The sequence below is a fragment of the Pyrgilauda ruficollis genome, unplaced genomic scaffold, assembly GCF_017590135.1.
Source record: "Pyrgilauda ruficollis isolate IOZ18807 unplaced genomic scaffold, ASM1759013v1 scaffold24, whole genome shotgun sequence".
In the NCBI taxonomy this organism is placed as follows: domain Eukaryota; kingdom Metazoa; phylum Chordata; class Aves; order Passeriformes; family Passeridae; genus Pyrgilauda; species Pyrgilauda ruficollis.
Window position 1 is genome coordinate 14,680,655 of NW_024523648.1, and position 18,406 is coordinate 14,699,060.

The window sequence follows — 18,406 nt, forward strand, 5'->3', positions numbered from 1 at the left end:
AATTGCAATGAGAGTGTGTGGAATCCCCTCTGATAACTGATCATGAAACTGTCACTGATAGTTTTAAAGTCACACATTTGGTGGTTTGTTTTTTAAAAATTTCTGTGAGTCACAGGAATCTGTGAGGCCACTTGTGAGCAGGGGAAGAAAAAAGAAACCCTCTACAATGTAGGTCAGTAATTCTCAAAACAGTCAGTGGAGAAAAAATAAAAGCCCCTACTATACGTCCTTGCAGTAATCACTATTTTGGGTACAGAAACATTTAATTTCTGAACAAAAAAGAACCCACACCCTTGTTTTCTTCTACACCATAATTTATTCCAAATGTCATTACAGTCTGTAGATTCAGAGAAATGAGTCTGACAGCATGTAGAACATTTATTAACATTTAGTAACATCTTAAAGCTAAATAGACACAATTTTCTTGTTGTTTGTCTTCACTAGTGGCTTCTCTTAGTCTCAGACTTGAGTTTTCTCTTTCATATACTCTGCATTCACAGCAGGAAGTGCAATGTCTTTTCTATCCTTTTTTTAAAAACCTCTTATAATGTTTAAAAATGTAGGTTAAAACTAAGGCCAAGCTTTCTTTAATTTCAATGTGAAAATAATGAATAAAAGGTAAATTAAGAGATTGTGCTGTTTCTTGCCTGGTCTTGTGCTGCAGCTCTACCTACAGCTGAAATTGTGAGCCTGACATCAACTACTAGAAAATGTTTAATATTAGTTATTCTTTGAGCAGAAAATAATGTAGGCCTTGACCTGTAATTTTTCTTCACTAAAAGCTCCTTCTCTCCAGTCTCATGTATCTCCTTTCGACGACTGATTCTCTGCTGTATTTGTTGTTTTGGCTTTTTAGGATTTGCTCGCAGCAAGCGCTCTCTGTAAGGGTTGGTACCTGTGGCATGAAGGAAGCAATGAGTATCAGGAGCTCCTGAGAGGTGGCTTGGGATCTGGAAGAGAGCACAGAAACAGTAACACAGTTCAAGGAGGTATTAAGTTCAAGGAGGTATTCATCTCAAGCCATTAAGGGCCCTATTAATGAGGTTTTATCACATATATGTTGTTAGGGAGCTTCTAGATTATCTGGTTAAATGTCTGGAAGATTATCTTTCTGGCATACCTTCTCCAGCAATAATTTTTTTTTTTTTTAAGGATTCAGCAGCAGCACAGCTGATTTTAGTTATTTATGGTGTTGTTTCTAACACAGTACATTTGAACATTTGGTTTATAATCTGGAAGGACATATCTGTTTGTTATATTAGCCTACTGCATGCAAACACATGAACTTTGGCCCTAAACCCTAATTTTTAAAGAACAGTGAAAAAAATTAGGAGGCAGGTCAGTGTAGGTAGAGTTCATATCTTATCTGAACAGCTGATAGAGCTGGAAAAAACAGAGGAAAATTGAATGCACAAGCTCTTCCTCCACTTTTAAATAGAAGATTCTGTTTTCAAATGATGAGGCATATTTGCATGTTTAAGAGACAACATCTTTCACTGAGAAATTTAAAAGGCACAAAATTTTAAGCTGAAGGAAGACCAGCTTGGTTTTTGATAGGCATTTCCTAAAGAAGAAGGGCAAGGTGCTCATGGTAGAAAAAGTCGAACAAACCCCAGTGGCTGGAGATCAAAACTACACAAGCTCAAATGAGAAGTTAACTGCTCATAACTAAATTACAGTCAATCATTATCAAGACAAATACAAGATGAAGCCAAGATCTCTTGAGTGTCAAATCAAAACAGGACAGCTCTCTGGATGAAAAGTGTCAGCCAGACACCACTTGAATGCAGGTAACTGTATTTGTGCAGGGGTGACTAGGAGACTGGTAGCACTGGGATCGTTGAAGGATTGGATTGTGTTTACATATGCTTCTATGCTGGAGTAAAGGACAAAAATTATGCTGATTGAAGTTAGGTCTTTTTTAATAAACTGCTTTTAAAGCCAAAATTTTATGATTCCGTAAGAAGTCTACCCCTAATTTACAAAGTTACTTGCCAAAAAAATCTTGGGTTACCTGAGGAGCTAAGTGACTCTTTTTGTATCTGTTTTTTGTTTTATTTTCCTTAATTTGGACACTGACTGTAGCAAGTAAGAGGCTGTTGAAATGTGGATATTTCAAACATGTCCTGAAACTGGGTTAGCCCAGGTGAAATAGAGCTGTGTGTGTAGTCATTGAATAGGAAGTCTCTTTACCAACATCAACAGCCTCCTAAAGGTAGTGAAACATCATCCTGTGAACCCATTCAAAAAAGGAGACATAGCTCTTCCCTGTGGGGACAGTATCCACAGAGCACTTATGGGTCATGAGATGCACTCACTTCCATGCAAACAAAATGGCCAAATCGGGTAATGAACATCCTTTTGCAGTTATGTTTTAACTGAATGAGGCGTACACAAAAAGAGCAATAGCCTCCTTTGGAAGTTATATAGAAAAATTATTTTATATATAAGGTAATTATTTTTTAAATGGCTACCTTTGCCACTCAGATAATCTTATTGTTTACTTTGGGGTGTCATATTTTCTATGTACTGGACACCCAAAAGAAACTCAAGGAAGGGCACTCATACAGCACTGTAGAAGAATCTGCTTGGTTTTAAGTACCACTCTAAAAGACTTCACCAAACAAAGGCAAGTGAGGTGATCAGTCACTTTTGAATGGTTTGCCTAACAAAAGAGTGGACTTATGAGTGCACATTGGTCTGCATTACTCCTGAGTTGCTGAAACACTGATCTCTATGGTTTTCTGGCAGAAGTGTTTGATACTGCTTCAAGCCTTTAGCATTTCCCTGCCTAGCAGTCACAAGAAAGGCTAGTTTTATCTTGTGAGGGTTGCCTCTGGCCAGTACTGTGGCAAGGCTGCCATGGCTGGAGGGAGAACACACATGATCCTCCTGCTACTATTTTACCACTGAGAATCTGCTGCTGTTATGTGCTGCTGTTACATGCTTGAAAAATTGCACAGTAAATCAGGTCAGTGATGTTGCATCATGGCAACCCATGCTAGGTTGCATAGTTGTTTTCATCATGGCTTTAAGCAACAGTGCTTTTCTCCTAGTAGGTGCATGTTTAGGGAATTAAGAAAGTTAAGTGCAACATGCTGATCTAGGAAAGAAGGTCAAACCACTTTCATCCTTTCCTGTCTCCCCTTTTTCTCTGAGCATTTATGACTTTCTCTTCAAGTAACAGTAGTGCTGCTGCAGACTTTCAATCTCTCTTAACCTCATAGATTCTTTTCATACCTGTCAGTGGCCACAACAGACTAGCTATTGCTTAGAGACAGCTGTTGACATCCAACCCATTTTATTTGCCTTAGCTACATGATCAGTGTACCCCAAAAGGGATTTTATCTGCTTCACTTGCTGGCATAACTGCTTCAAGAGATGGCAGATTGCAGTCATTGGTATGTTGTGTTTCTGGTCTGTTTCTGAAGTCATCAGTACGTCTTCTGCTATCTGTTCAGTGGAAAGGCCCATCCTTGCTTCTCTGGGCTGTAGCAAAACTGTATGCTAAAGATACGTGCATGTGGTAACGAAGAACCTCTGTGGAAAAGAAAAACCACTATATTCTTAGAAATAGATGGCCTGTGCAAGTGGTGAGTGGAATGGTCAATCATATCAGCCCACTTTGACTACCAGATGTGGGAGGATGTGGCCATGCTAGTGAACATTTATATAGGTATAGGCTATTTTAATGATGCTTGACTGCTTTCTTCTAAGCAATAGCTTCTCTCTCTCTTTTTTTTTTTTTTTTTTTAGGAGGGGAATGCCAGACTTGACTAACAAAGACGAGAGCAGACTAAAAGTTTCCTTAACAGGAAGCCACTAGCTCTCCACTTAGCAGTGGGGACGAAAAGCCTTTAAAAATGTTCAAACTTTCTTATGCAAATTTCAGTTACACACAAGTTTTGGGAGAACTTCTTCAACAGTGAGTTGAGCTGTCTCTCAGTGACTATAAATGCACAGTACACAAAACTGTGTGCAGCACAGCACAGAAGTCTAAAGGTGAGGGTGCTTTCAGGTCTCCCAGTGTGTTGTTCCACTGTTTCCAAACAATCTAGTTTTGGCTGAGGGTAATATATTTTCTAAGAAAAGCATTAAAAGAGCTTTAAAGCAAAAATAGAGCATTTAAAGACAAACTAATGCAGTCCCTCTAGAGCAACATGACAGTTTTTCAAATGAAGGCATTTATTATGGTTGTAGTCAGATAGTTTTTGACTGATTGAAATACCTGCACATACAATTACCATTATTAGGAAATGTCCCAGAGCCCTGTCAGAGATCAAGGATGCTTTCTAGCTGCCCTTCTCACATACATCAAGGAGATAATTTTTATCTCCAGACTGTTCTGCCTTGGACTTGGGAGCTATATGCATACTTTCTTTGTAGCCTTGGTGATGCCAGTCACATGACACAAAGATAAGCAGATGAGCAGTGACTGAAGCCTTGTTCAGTGGTGAGATACCATCAGAGGGTAAAGCAGAAAGAGTGATAAATGAGAGATAGGCCATTGTTAACAGATTGTCTTCTCTCACCAGTCCTCATGGTAAAATGGATGTGAAGTAGTTCTGCTGAGGTAAGGAGCCACTGCAGCTGCTATAGTGGCCTTCCTAGAAAAGCAGTGATGGTACCAAGATCTCTTCCCTGGACCTCTGTCTGTCTCTTGCAGACAGCCACAGAAAATCTTCGTGTAGGTTTCCACTGGATTTTGTGGAACAGCCTGTAGAGAGCAAGGGTCTTGGTGTGTGTTAGACATTGCCTTGTAACTACACTGTCTGACACACACCTCAGAGCTGAAGATCATCGTGTGCCTGGCTCAAGGGCTGTCAGAGAGACCAGCCTGTGGCTGTGCCTATACATTGGAGAGAGCTGCCTGTGGCTGAGGTATCTGCCTGCTCAAAGCAGGTACAAAGGCTCAGGATAGTGTTGCTGCATGAGCTAATGCTTCAGGGTAAGAAGTGCAGTCTGTCATTTTTGGTCTGGGACCAGTTTCCTCAGCTCAACCCCTTCACAGACCAAAGGTATGGTGTTAAATCATGGCTATACATCTTCACAAGGACTGTCTGCCTACTCACCAGCTCTTGGTGTGCAAGACCTGAGCTATATCCTTGCTTCTGCTATGGTATCCCTCTGACCGAGTTTCCTCATCCATCAAGCATGGATAGGGGTGCTGCTCTCCTTTGTGAAGTCTGTTGCTGTGTGAATGAAAGCAGTGCAGAAGGGAGAAAATTTTGAGAGGGTAGAACTCAACGCTGGCCTGCTGCAGCTTATGGCATGCTGCTGTGCTGTGAGTAGAGAGTGACAGCTGTAATCCTTGTCAGATAAGGGGGGAGGAGGTCTCTTTGCTCACTTTGCTCCTCTTCTTGAGGAAGCAAGCCCTTTTATCTATGTGGCTGACACCTGAGAGAAATTACCATTCTCTAGGGAACTGAAAGTGCTTTTTGGTACATCGGAGAATTTTTTTCCCTAATAGAGAAGCACAAAACTTTTTACCTAGAAATAACCCTGGCCAAATAAACTATCTCTAGCCATCCACAGCCTTAGGTTATCACACAGCCGCACATGCCACACACCAGCAGATAAAGTGCTTTGGGCCCTGCTGGAGACTGGGAGATGGTTAAGGAAATTCCTGGGTACTACAGATGGCAGCAGTGGAAGGAATTACTCAGGAAGCAACAGGGTTTTTTTTTTGACTCAATGCTGATCCTTTACCTCTGCCTGTTGTTAGACCAGCTGTGCTGTGCACAGTCACTATCTTTCTCATGGTGCTTAAAACTGACATTTTGACACTTTTTAGCATCAGCAGATGCTACAGCGCTGTTTGCAATATCAGATTGAGATCAGTTTTTTATGGGTCATGACAGACAAGATAAGCAATTTGGGCATTCATTCTGTCCTACCCCTGCCCTAAGACCAGGCCTTGAAAACTTCAGCTGATTGCGACAGATACCCCTATTACCTGTTCTTATACACCTGCAATGATAGGGCTTTCACACTTGCTGTTGGCAATCTGGTCCAGCACCTCCTTAGTTTTGCTGACTGGAGGTGTCTCCTTACATTTACATTGCAGCTCTCTAACTTGTGCACTCTGCAGCTGGAGCCAAGCAGTATAAACATCATTTGGCACCAAACACTTCCACTTTGCAGAAAATAAGCAACTTATTATTTTTCCTATTAAAGAAATGTGGGGAAATTAGGTATTCGTAGTGCAAATAACTAGTTTCAGAATTTGCTGTCTGTCTTTATAATAAAAAGCCAGCTAGGAGAATCCACCACTGCAGGTTGGATGTCTCAGGTGCCTCTGTGCCCTGACCTGCACTTAGGACCAGTGACAGCACCAAGTCTTAAACCCCATACAAATGGCACAAGCTGTGACTGCTGCTGGTACTGATAGTAAAAGATTTTAAAATCATGGAAAATTCGGGGAGTTGGAGAGAGGGCTGGCCTTGGTGGGCCCTGGGAAAATGTTAGAATGAGCCCTGGGAAGCATTGGGCCTTGTGTTGGCCAGATCATGTGGGATTGCACCTGTGTGGCCAGTGTATGATGGATGATGTAATTGTTGGATGTGATGATTGTTTAGATATAATTGTTGTTTGGTTGTGGGAAGAGTCATGAGAAACTGTGTTCGGGGGTTTGTGGGGGGGGCGGATCACGGGAAGCCTGTGCTTGGATGAAGTCAATGTATACAATAGAACAATGTAAGTTTAATGATTGGTATGTAAGTTATGTAACGATGGAATATAAAAACATGTTCGTCCTGGGCCCATGGCGGAGTCAGATTTGGGTCTGTACACCTGACAGCCAGATCTCTTCAATAAAAGCACCTGCATGTAATCATTCTGTGATTATGTGTTCCTGAACGCTAACAGTACCAGTCCTGGCAGGGGCCAGTTCAATCAGCAGGGCTGCAAAGTCTGGCACCACTTCACTCTGGCATTTCACAGGTCTGCAGCAGAGCTGGAGGCCGCTGTGATGGAGGTGGGTTGGCACATATGTGGGCAACTGAGTCAGTCTGCGGGTGGTGGGAGGCTGGCGCTCACATTTGGTGACCTTGTTCCACCCCCAGCCGTACCTGAGCACTCTCTCACTGTGTCCTGGGCGTGTTTCTATTCTTGGTTGTGCGAGGAACAAGTGGTTCCTGACAGACTTCAGTGGTTTCACCTGTACTGGGCAGTGGCATTCAGTGTGTGCCCTACACACATCATCTGGGTGATCCTGGTGGGTGCTGACACCAGCTGGGGCTTGGGGCACAGCCAAGGCAGCACAGTGAGACAATGAGTGGCACAGGGTAGCCTGGAAAGCCACATTCCTACCATGGTAACACCATAAAAGATTTTAAGGACTTCCTGCAGAAGCAAACACAAATGAGGTTAAGATCTCTTTCAAAAGCCTTCAAAGAACTTCAGAGCAGCTCCTATGCTTCCTCCTGTCCCATGAACTTATATTTTAACTTCACTGTTACTAACCAGACAGTTAAGCAAAGAGCTGGATACTGAATAAATTAGAACAGATCCACTGAAGTCAACAGCACAGCAAAGTTATTTTAGTGGTACCCAGGGTGTGGTACAAGCATCAAATTAAAAATCAATTTATTATCTGTGGATAAAAATTCATGGTGTTGGTCCTCATTTTCCCATACTATCCCATTCTGCTAAAAATGCCAGCAGACAAATTTCTCATGCTTCAGCATGGATGGGTCTGCAGTTTTTGCTGCTGTGGGTCATAATCAGCAGTCACTGCCTGCAATTGCCTTATAACTTTTCTCTTTCAAGGGTGGTCACTGTACTTCCTCCTTACCCAGCAAAATTCTGTCCTCAAGTATCAATTTCAAACATGTGCATGTATCATAAGTCCACTTGTATATTGATTCATTACTGTGCCTCTGCTTAATTTACCAAAAATTTTGTTTAGCCAAACTCTTATAATTGCATAATAGCAGAAAAAATGCAAAAGAATACCACTTGCATCATTTATACTGCTCATTTACCAATATTCCTTGATGCATCTATTTCTTGTGTACCAAGTATGTGGCAATTTCATACAAATTGACTGCCACTTCCCTGAAAGTGACTTTTAGCTATATGAACCAGGGGAAAACACTATTATTTTCCATTTTTATTTTTCATTTCCCAACAACAACCAATTTAGTTCAAAACTGATATTTCATAATAGCTGAAGATATTTTCTACCAGACTCTCCTGATGAATTTTTACTGTAAGACGGGCAACACTGGACAGATGGAAGCAGATAATTTCCACTAAGAAAGGTCATCAGCCCTATTGCAAAAGCGGCCAGTTCCAGCGGGACACATAATGACTAATTTTTAATGTATTTTTTTTTCAAGTCTGTTGGTTTGCTCATTTTTGTTCTACACTGACTTTGTACATTTGCAACTGTTTTGACAATAGCTCCAGCACTTCTGAAGGGCAGCTGTTTTCTGCTCTGCTCTGTTTCTAATAATTGCCTAAAAGCATTTTAATTTTAAGGGCATGTAGTCCTTCAGATAGAAATGTCAACTCTAAAGTAGAAAACGCTTTTTCTCTTTTTTTGGTTAACCCATTTTTGACCTGGCAAACATAGGTGTGATTTTTTTTTTTTCAGCTACAGTGAAGTTTGTTGATCTTGCTTCAGCTGAGGTAAGTGGCTGATCTCATGAATATTGTTTTTACAGGAGTGAGACTCTGCTGACGTCCTTTGGCTTCCTGTTCAGTGAGGCTGTGCTCGGCATCCTCGGATTTAGGCACCATGTGAATTTTCTTAGACTTCACCCTCCAGACCTCATTTTGTTTCATCAGCCCTTCCCTCCCTGTGAGTAATTGTGATCACATCATGTGGTGGCTGCGGGGAAGGAAGGTCCCTTCGGCTGCAGCCCTTTCGGTGGCAGCACGTGGGTGAGGTAGGTGTCTGTGGGAAGGACAGGGAGCAGGTTTCAGGCAGTTTCTGGTGGCATGTAAGACATGCAGTGCGTAGTGATTCACCCCCTCAGCACCATTATACCTTCAGATTATGAGTGGGTGAATCCTGTAAGGTCGTAGGCACATTATAAAAATAAACACAGACCTCTGAGGTAGATAGGTTACTGGTGAGGGGGCAGTAGTGTGGATAAATCAGATAATTCCTCTTTTTCATAAACACCGAGAGCAAAATCAACTGTTCTTATTGCCAGGCTCTAAGGTTTGCCTCCTCTTTGCATTGCTGGCGTTAGTGTGCAGTGCATGTCTCTGACACCAAGGAGACGTCCTGCCTATGTGAAATTTTTTGAGTGCATGTGAAGGTGCTGAGTGCTGTTTTCTGGTGCCAGACCACAATAATAACAGTGGGGTAGCAAGGAACTTCTCTGAGACTTACTGAGACCAGAATTAAAGGTCATGCATGCCCACACTTTTGTTTTGAGATATTAGTTAGGGAGGGAAGTAGATGGAGGGGAGAGATTATCCCCCTCCACTCAGGGCTCATCAGAGCACATCTAGAACACCATGTCCAGTTTCATCCTCTCTCCCTCAAATACAGGGAGACTGGGGCATGTTCAACAAGATGTTAAGGGCTGGAGCACTAACCCTGTGAGGAGAGGCTGAGGGATTTTGTCTAGTCCAGCCTGATGCAGAGAAGTCTTTGGAAGGACCTAAGAGAAACCCCCCAGCGTGTACAAGGGACCGGAAAGAAGATATTGCCAGAATCATCACAGCACCACACATTGGGAGGACAAGCAACAGGGGACTGAAGTTGAAACAAGAGTCTGGTGCTGGATATAAGGATACACTTTCCCAAGGAGAGAGAGTCAAGCACTAGACTGGGTCACCCAGTGAGGTTGTGCAGCCTCTGTTCCTAGAGTTTTTCAAGACTGGTCAGACAGAGTCCCAGGAGACCTGGTCTGATCTTAAAGCTGTGTCTGCTTTGAGCAGGAAGCTGGAGTAGGGACTTGACATCCCTTCCAGCCTGATATCGTGTGATCCTGTGTCTAGGTATCCCATACATGGAGGTCATGGAAAGTTTTAGGTGAAGCTTTTGGGTGAAGGGTTGAAAAGATTAAAAAGAATGCATTTTAAGCCGTCTCTCCAGCTCTGACCAACTGATTTCACTCCAGTCCAGCAGCAGTGATACTTCCTCTGATTTCTCTAACCATGATTAGGCATTGGGTTCATGCACATCTTGTCCTGGCAGCTCAGAGGACAGGGTGCTGAGCAGATGGGATAGGGTGCCCACTGCCTGAGGAGATTCTAATGCTAAAACAGGGTTTAATCAAGTGGGATTGGCTGAGCCTTTGGGATGCATTGTAGCCTTAGAGACAGGAACAGGAATCCATCTTTGCCCAGCAAGATATACCCAGTGGGATAGCTTGGCAAGTAAGCTGTTGATAGAGATACAATGCATGTAACATTGGCCAATTTTGACAGTTTTAATCCCCACAGAATACAAAATCAATATCATACCACAGCATTAAAATCATTTCCCCAGAATACAAAATCTCCTCTTAATACAAAATCAATATAATGAAAATAATTGCAATTATTTGTGGTATTTCACTTTCCAACCTAAAATTAGTTGTGTGCAAATTCATCACCGAGACTAGGGCACTCATGTTGCCTGTGGGGCAATCACTGTTCTCACAGTGCCACTGTATCATACTTTTTCCTTCCTTCCTTGCAGATCAGAAATTTGGTGTCTCTTCCTTCCCTATGGATCCCAGTGCTGAGAAGCCAGCAGCAGTCAAGAGAAGTCACATTGTTTGTGTGTTGGTGGTTTTCTTATGAATGCCGGAATTACCACAATTGTATGAATAATTCATTCATGAAAATGATGCTTGAAAAAGAAAAGTACTCTTCTATTATTCTTGGAAATTGTTAACCCAGTTACTTTTTTTGCCTTTGCTGTGGTGGGACCTGGCAGTGGCTGCCACTGAGAGCCAGCAAGTTCATCTCAGTGAAAGTTAGTGAGTGGGGGGGCAGGAAAGATGCAGGCCCTTCCCTGCTGTCACTGATGGCTTTTGTGGGTGTTCTCAGAAAGTCCTGCCGGGCGTCCCGGGTGACTCACCGGCAGCTGACTGAAGGCAGGCAGGAGGCCAGCAGCCCCTGCACAACTGGAAAGTACACAGCCATCCCAGTCTGTGCCAGAAAAAGGAGAAGATGACATGCAGCGATGTGTCTGTCTGCCTGTCTTGTCTGTCTGTCACAATGCTAGAAAAAACAGTTCTTTGTAGGATGTATGGAAGCTTAGTGCTGTGAAGTCAACTTTGTTCTTGCAAGAGGGACTGTTGGATGGTCAAGTAGAAGGGTGAGGAGCTATTGCAGGCTTTGTTCAGGCTTCTTGGCAAACAAAACTTTCTAGGACATACATGGTGTTTCACAGGTACAGCGTAGTATCGTTTTAGGGCCAGGGTCAAGTTTACTCAGTCAAAACTACCCACTCCTCTTGCTGCTTTCTGCAGGCAAGTGATGGATACCCAAAGGGATAATGCACATGGTAGGGGTGTAAAATAAAGTCTCATTTCCTTCACTGGGGGCTCTGAAGAGCACATTTGGATAGCTCATTCTGCAGGTTCACCCTGGAGCTCATGAAGCCTTTTTCCTATGGAGCTGTGTCTTCAGTTTTTGTGACAGGCAATCTCTGACTGGAGGTCTTCTTGTGTTGGGCTTCTTTATAAGATGCCCCTTCTCTGTGGACTTGCTGGTGCACAAGGAAGGCTATCCTTCTTCCTCCACCCCTCGGGCCACTCACCCAGACAAACTCTTCTTGTAGATCTGGAAGAATTTAATTTTCTTCAAAACTCCTATCTATCCTTGAGATTCATGGTTGGCTTTGGCAGGGTATTTCTGTGAAGGGAGAGGCAGGGAGGACTGGAAGGTCAGGAAGAGAAACAGACACAGATTCCTGGCACTTTTTAAAAGAGTCAAGATGAATGGCTTCAGAGGGTGACCCCAGGTGGGATCTTGTTGCCGCCCCCAGAACCCTGCCTAGATAGAGCTGCAGTTCGCAGTCCACCAGCAGCATGTGCCTGTGGCTTACACTAACAGGCCTTACCATGGCCCAGCCTGGACACCCCAGACCTCTGTCTGACACTGGTTCCCTCACCAGGCATGATCCTGACCCTCACCCACACGCCTGTATCCTGTCCCCTTTCCTGGGGAGTTTCCCAGTGCTGAATCCTTTCCAGTTCCTTCCTGGCCATGGATGCCTCAGGCTCTTTAACCAGGACGGGTCACTGGTACCTGTCCCTGCAGTCCAGCTGCAGCTGCAGCTGAGCCAAGCCATGGTATTTCAGAGAGCACCCTCCCCCCAGCCCCAGCTCCCACTGACACCTAAGTTATTCATCAAAGACAGGAAAAAAGCCTTCCTGGTTTCAAGCCTCTGGGGAAATGCTGGGGCATGGCTTCAGCCTGATAAAAGGCAGAGCAAATGGTGATTCAATTTTGAATAAAAGGCAGAGCAAATGGTGATTCAATTTGATTCAAAGCCCTTGGCAAAGGGCAGAGACTGCTTGGCTTTACCTCTTTTTACCTTGAAAGGGTATTTCTCCACCACATCACATCCTGTGAGGGACAAGAATACACATCCTCCTTTCCCAGGGCCAGAAGTGGGAGGGTTTTGTGAGGGAAGTCCATTGAAATGTACACAAAATCCACAGCACTTCTCTCCAGCTAACAAGTACCATTCAGCCGCTGTACCATGATCCAGACTGCATGGAAAATGCTACAAACTTCTTTCTGGGGGTAGGAATTGAGGTAATTCCACTTCCAGTGGGCAAGGTAAAGAGGCCTGCTGGAGTACAACAGTTGCCCTTGCTGATGAACACCTTGAGAGCCCCACAAGTGGTGCTCAGGGGACAAGTCTACAAGAAGTTTACATAACAGGACTTCAGGCTGGAGGGTTGAATCACCACTTATGTCACTGTCCTAATATGGGCAGGATGTAAAACTCTGGAGTTTAAAGAGGGAACTGACACTAGTGTATAGGGATGAAAACAATGAAGTGTTCCCTTTTTTTTCAGTAAGAGTGCCTGATCTCCACCTGAAAGACAGAGTTTTTCAGAGTGCAGGCACATGTCTTATGTGGTTTGCACAACCTGACAACCACTGAAGCTATAAAAATTGTCAAGTAAGTATTTTCTGTGGTGAATGCAAGAGAAAACTACAGAAAGCAGTCCTCTAAAAACAACTGACCTCTGCAAATGTTTTACTTTGAAAAGTCAAGGGTTCATAATGCTGGTGTGGGAGCAACGTAGCTTGCAATGGGCACTGAGTAACCTCTGCTGCTGGGAGCCTGGTTTCCACAGGTGAGGAAGGAGAGGAGGTGAGGTTGTGGTAGTGTTTCAGATTTTAGGAGCTCTCTAAACACAGACACAGAGCCTAGTTTTAGAAGAGACTGTTTATTCTTTGCAGGGTTTCCACAAATCAAGTACAAGTGGTAGAAAATTGTATCTTTTAGTCAGTAAAATGCACACCTACCTAATACATATTCTCTGCCTACTTAATGCATATTTATTTAGGCGGCATAGTCTTACTCAATGCTGGAAACACAAAGTTCTTTTCTTCATTAAGCAACTTCTACTGTAGAAGTTATCTGATGACATCAATTACATTTACAAAAGGTGAGAAAAGTCAGTTTGAAGACATCAATTCCTTTTGTAGAATTCAGCCTGGGGACAGATAATTCAGCCTTGAAGACAGCAATAGTAGCAGAACCCCATAGGGATCAAGTAGGAACCAATTAGTTTTAATATGCTTGCAGTAACTGAAACCTTCTTTTTCTATGGGCGTTCTGTTTATTTTTTAGTATCCCTTTACCTGATAAAAAGGTGTAGCAATTAATATTCTTTTAGCCTAACTCAAAATCCAAGGGGACAGCAGCACACAGGTCTGTGACACTGAACTCAGCAATAGTCAGGAAAAACCTCAGTGACAGATCCCTTCTGGAGCCACTGGAACAAATCTGTTAGGACATCTCTACTGCCACCGCAGGGACATCAGCAAGCAATGCCACAGCTCTGCAATGCTTGGCTACAGACATAAATGTGACATATGCAGGACGAGTCTGGATTTTTTTTTTTTTTTTTTTTTTTGTTAGCCTGGCACTGTGTCAGGAATTATAAACTCTACGTTTTTACAGAGAGAATCAGTTTAGGCTCAGAGCCATCCCAGGAACAGTGGTGCTACTTTACCAGCACCCAGTGCAAATCTGACACAGGTCATGGAATAGAATAGAATAATTTATATTGGAAAGGACCTCTAAGATCATTGAGCTCAATCTTTAAATCAGCACTGCCAAGTCCACCATTAAACTGTGCCCCGGAGTGCCAGAGCTACATGTCTCTTAAATATCTCCAGGGATGGTGACTCCACCACTTCCCTGAACAATCTAACCCAACACTTGACAACCCTTCCCATGAAGAAATTTCTCCTGATACCTAGTCTAAGCCTTGTCTGCAGCAGCTTGAGGCCATATCCTCTTGTCCTGTCACATGCTCCCTGGAAGTAGAGGCTGACCCCCACCTGGCTACACCCTCCTTACAGAGAGTTGTGAAGAGTGATAAGATCTGAGCCCCTGAGCCTCCTTTTCTCCGGGGTAAACAAACCCAGCTCCTTTAGCCACTCTCCATAAGACTTGTGCTCCAGCTCTTTTGCCTTTCTCTGGACTTGCTCCATCACCTCAATGTATTTCTTGTAGTGAAAGACCCAGAACCGGACACAGGATTTGAGGCATGGCCTCACCTGTGCTGAGTACAGGGGGATGATCCTGGCCCTGGGCCTGCTGGCCACACTATGGTGACATCTGTAAAGGGTTGCAGACAAACTTTACCCAGCAAACTCTGCATCCAGCCAATCATGGGCTGCTACTTCCTACAGGACAATGCTGTGGAAATGGTGTCAGAGGCTTTACTAAGGTCCAGGCAGGTGACAGCCACAGCCTTTCCCTCATCCACTGAGCTCCTTGCCAAAGCAGATCAGGTTGGTCAAGCAGGACCTGCCTTTCATGAGCTTATGCTGCTGTGCCTATGTCCTGCACATGCCATGTGATGGCTCTCAGGATGATCTTCTCCATGGCCTTCCCTGGCACCGAGATCAGACTGACAGGCCTGTAGTTCCCTGAATCCTCCTCCTGGCCCTTCTTGTAGACAGGTGTTGCAGTTGCTAACTTCTAGTCACCTGGGACCTCCCAAGTGAGCCAGGGCTTTTGGGAATGCTGGGAAGTGGCTCAATGAGCATTTCAACTGGCTCTCTCTGTGGTGGATCCCATCTGGCCCTAGACTTACACATGTCTAGAGGCTGTAGCAGGACAACTTACATTCAGATTCCTCCTTAACAAGTATCCAGCCAGTTAATTGCTAAAACACTTCTGATAGAGGATGTAAGCTGAAATGTCTCACCTTCATTGATTCCTATGGATTGCAAGGGCATGTCAGTCTGTTAATCAAAGGCAAAACCCTTGGCAGTAAGTGGGAAAACCAAAGGCACAGAGGAAACTCCCTCACACTAATTTCAGAGTTCTCCTTCAAATGATGCCTAAACTGCAGGAAGCAGTTTAAATAATCTCCTGTATTATTGGCTCCATCCACTGCTCCACTTCCTTCTGTGTCAGCTGTAAACTCATGTAAACCAACAGCCGACAATATTGTTTTTTGCTCTGTTGCAGAGACAGTACAGGGCTAGCAGCTAAGCTATGGTAAACTGAGTAAAATTTCTTTTTAAGAAGAAAAGAGATATGAAAATTACTGCAGCCACATTAGCTATGGAGAAGTCTTGAGGGAAGCTTAATGTTTTGTTTATGCCAGTACATCCTGCTTGTAGTAATATATTCAAAGTTTGTGGAAAGTTTAAACAAACATAAAGATACGAAAGGTGGAAAAATACTCTCCTGATGAGCTGTGATTGTGCTTTCGTGCTGGGTCAGGGAAGCCAGCTGGAGGCAGCAGGACAGTAATGTCCCCTTGTCAGGTCTGGAGTTTCCTTGAGATTGCAGGACTGTTATGGAGATGGTGATTCCCAGCCGCACGTCAGTGTGATACTGCATGGCGATACATCACCCTGAAGGGAAACCTAGCAAGCTTCTTGGTTCCCACTCCTGGAGGGAAGCTATGTTGTTGCCTGGATGCTCAGTAAAGAAAACCTTTTCATTCCTTCGATATTCTTCTGTTGCATTCTGGGGAGCTGCACCACAAATGACATTGCTTTGGCTGGTTTCATTAGTATATGAGAGTGTTCAAAATGTAGTTCATACAAAGTTCTGTCATATACCAAGTACAATCAACAATTTAAAAATGGTCTTGAGTAGGTCTGTTTGCAGACACATAAGTTTCTGAGACCAACTTACCCACTGCTAGCAACAGAGATGATATTCCCATGGCAAAGCTCCTGGAATTCTACTGACAAAACCAGCTACATGACGTTTGATTTTACTGTCACTGTTAACAGTGCATGGGCCTCATGTGCAGTGAAATGACTGCAAGACAAACTTGTAAAGGCCATGCCTAAACCTAGTAGAAGGAAAATGAGTGAGGGGTCCATCTAAAGGGAAGTCTTTAACAGCTGAGCCTTTGTGATGCTTAGCTAACAACTGAAGATGCCAGCACTGGCAGCTCTCTGCACTCCTTCTGCTTCTTCAGCAGACCCTGTCCTCACTCAGCAGAGATGGTGGATCTGCATCCTGCTTCTGTCTTAGGCATCCAGGGTCCCAGCTGGAATTCCAGGGTACCCAGAGAGTTACCATTTTTTATAAGGTACCAAAAGTGTAGAGAACAGCAAGTTTGTGTTAAGATTTTGATGCACGCGCAAATATTCCATTCTCCCTCATAGGAATGGAAACCTCTGGCTTTGGTTCTTGGTGGTCCAGAAGGGTCAGTAGCATCTGTCCTGGCTGGGTTTACCAGAATGTGTCAGACTAAAAAGGAGTTACAAAGTAGACTTTAGTTAAATCAGCACAACTTCCCTGTACAGAGTTTCTTACAGTACTGACCTAAAAAGGAAGCAGAAAATAAAAACTTGGAGTTTCCCCAGTCCCCACAAATCCCTGGGCTCTGTATTCTCTTTTTCTGAAAGGCTGAAAAGTATGTCTGCTTTCTTCACAAAAGGATTGTGGATTTCAAACTAGGTTTTCCTATCTCTGAGTTTATACAGGCACATTTTCTGAGGATACAATCCCTTCATTCATAAGGCAGAAAGGAAAGGTGAAAAACTTAAAAACTTAAGACTATTTCAGCATTCTCACCATCAGGCCACATCAAATCCTCATAACTAATCTGGGCTGTGGTGAGATTTTCAGGATGCTCCCAGGGACAGTGCCATGGCACAGCAATGAAGAGACTGCTATTCCAAGTGTCTAAGTAATCTTAGATTACTTGATTTGTAGAAGAGCGCCCCTCCTCCTTTCTGCCTGGTGGAAAGGCATGCTGGTCCCTGTCACTGTGCATTCCCAGTCAAGCTCCAAAGACACACTTGATAGGTGAAAAGCCAACATTCCCATCCCAGGAGCGGGGGAAGGTATTCAGGCCAGCAGTTGCTGGAGCAGGAACAGAGTGACCTTGCCGATGGGTGCTGTGAGGTGGGAGAGAAGGATAACAAGGCGGTATCAGCTAGGTGAGAGGAGAGGGCGGGTGACAGAGGGTACATGGCACACAGCCAGAGCAGCAGCAGAGAGCTATGAGACCTCAGAAAGGATCTGGAAGGATCCAGGAGGAGAAGAGTGCAGGAAAGAGGAAACAGAAGTGCAAGCAGAGAACAGAGTGAGCAGAGAGGTTTGCAGTGTGCATGGAACAAGAGTTGCATGGAGGATTTGGAAGGAAACATGTAGCAAAGTCACAGTGCCAGAAGAGGAAGATGAACCTTTTTTGGGCTGTTTATGCAACAAAGCTGTACCTGCAGGTGCTGACAAAGACCACTACACCCCTCAGTGTTGGTAACAGACACGGAACAAGTGCTGACAGTAAACAAAGCATTTATCTCTATTCCAAACCAACGCTTCAGAGGAAGTTGTGATGGGGTAAGCTTTTCGTGGAACTGCATTTGCAACTCTGGTTCTGATCGCCTTACCGTCTGTGCATCTATCAAAAAGTATCCAGGGAAGTTTTATTACCCGCAGTTGACTGTGCTTCACAAAATGCATAGATCCCAAGATCATCATAAGAAAGGTCAAAATGTTTACATTTAAATATTTCCTTGATGATAAATTATGTTTTAGCAAAATCAGTCCTTGCATTTGTGAATTTGTAATTTCCAGGAAAAAGTCTGGTTTTATGTGGGAAACATCTAAGTTAAACTTGAAATATCAGGTGAATTTAGTTTTCTTTTTGCTTATGAAAAAATTCTTCAAAAATATCATGAATCGAGGAATAACATATTCAGGGTTTAGAAACGGAAGTAGAGATGCTCATATTCTAGATCAGGGAATACAATGATCCAAGAAAAACTGCAACAATGA

At 43.6% G+C, this 18,406-nt stretch overlaps 1 long non-coding RNA gene across 1 annotated transcript; it reads left to right on the forward strand.

Annotated features, from left to right (window-relative positions):
* The first annotated feature begins 893 nt into the window (after positions 1 to 893).
* On the forward strand, positions 894 to 10,763 carry LOC121355010. The gene is made up of 3 exons (XR_005955367.1): positions 894 to 989; positions 8,670 to 8,894; positions 10,646 to 10,763. It is a non-coding gene; the product is annotated as an uncharacterized LOC121355010 (long non-coding RNA).
* Positions 10,764 to 18,406: the final 7,643 nt, after the last annotated feature.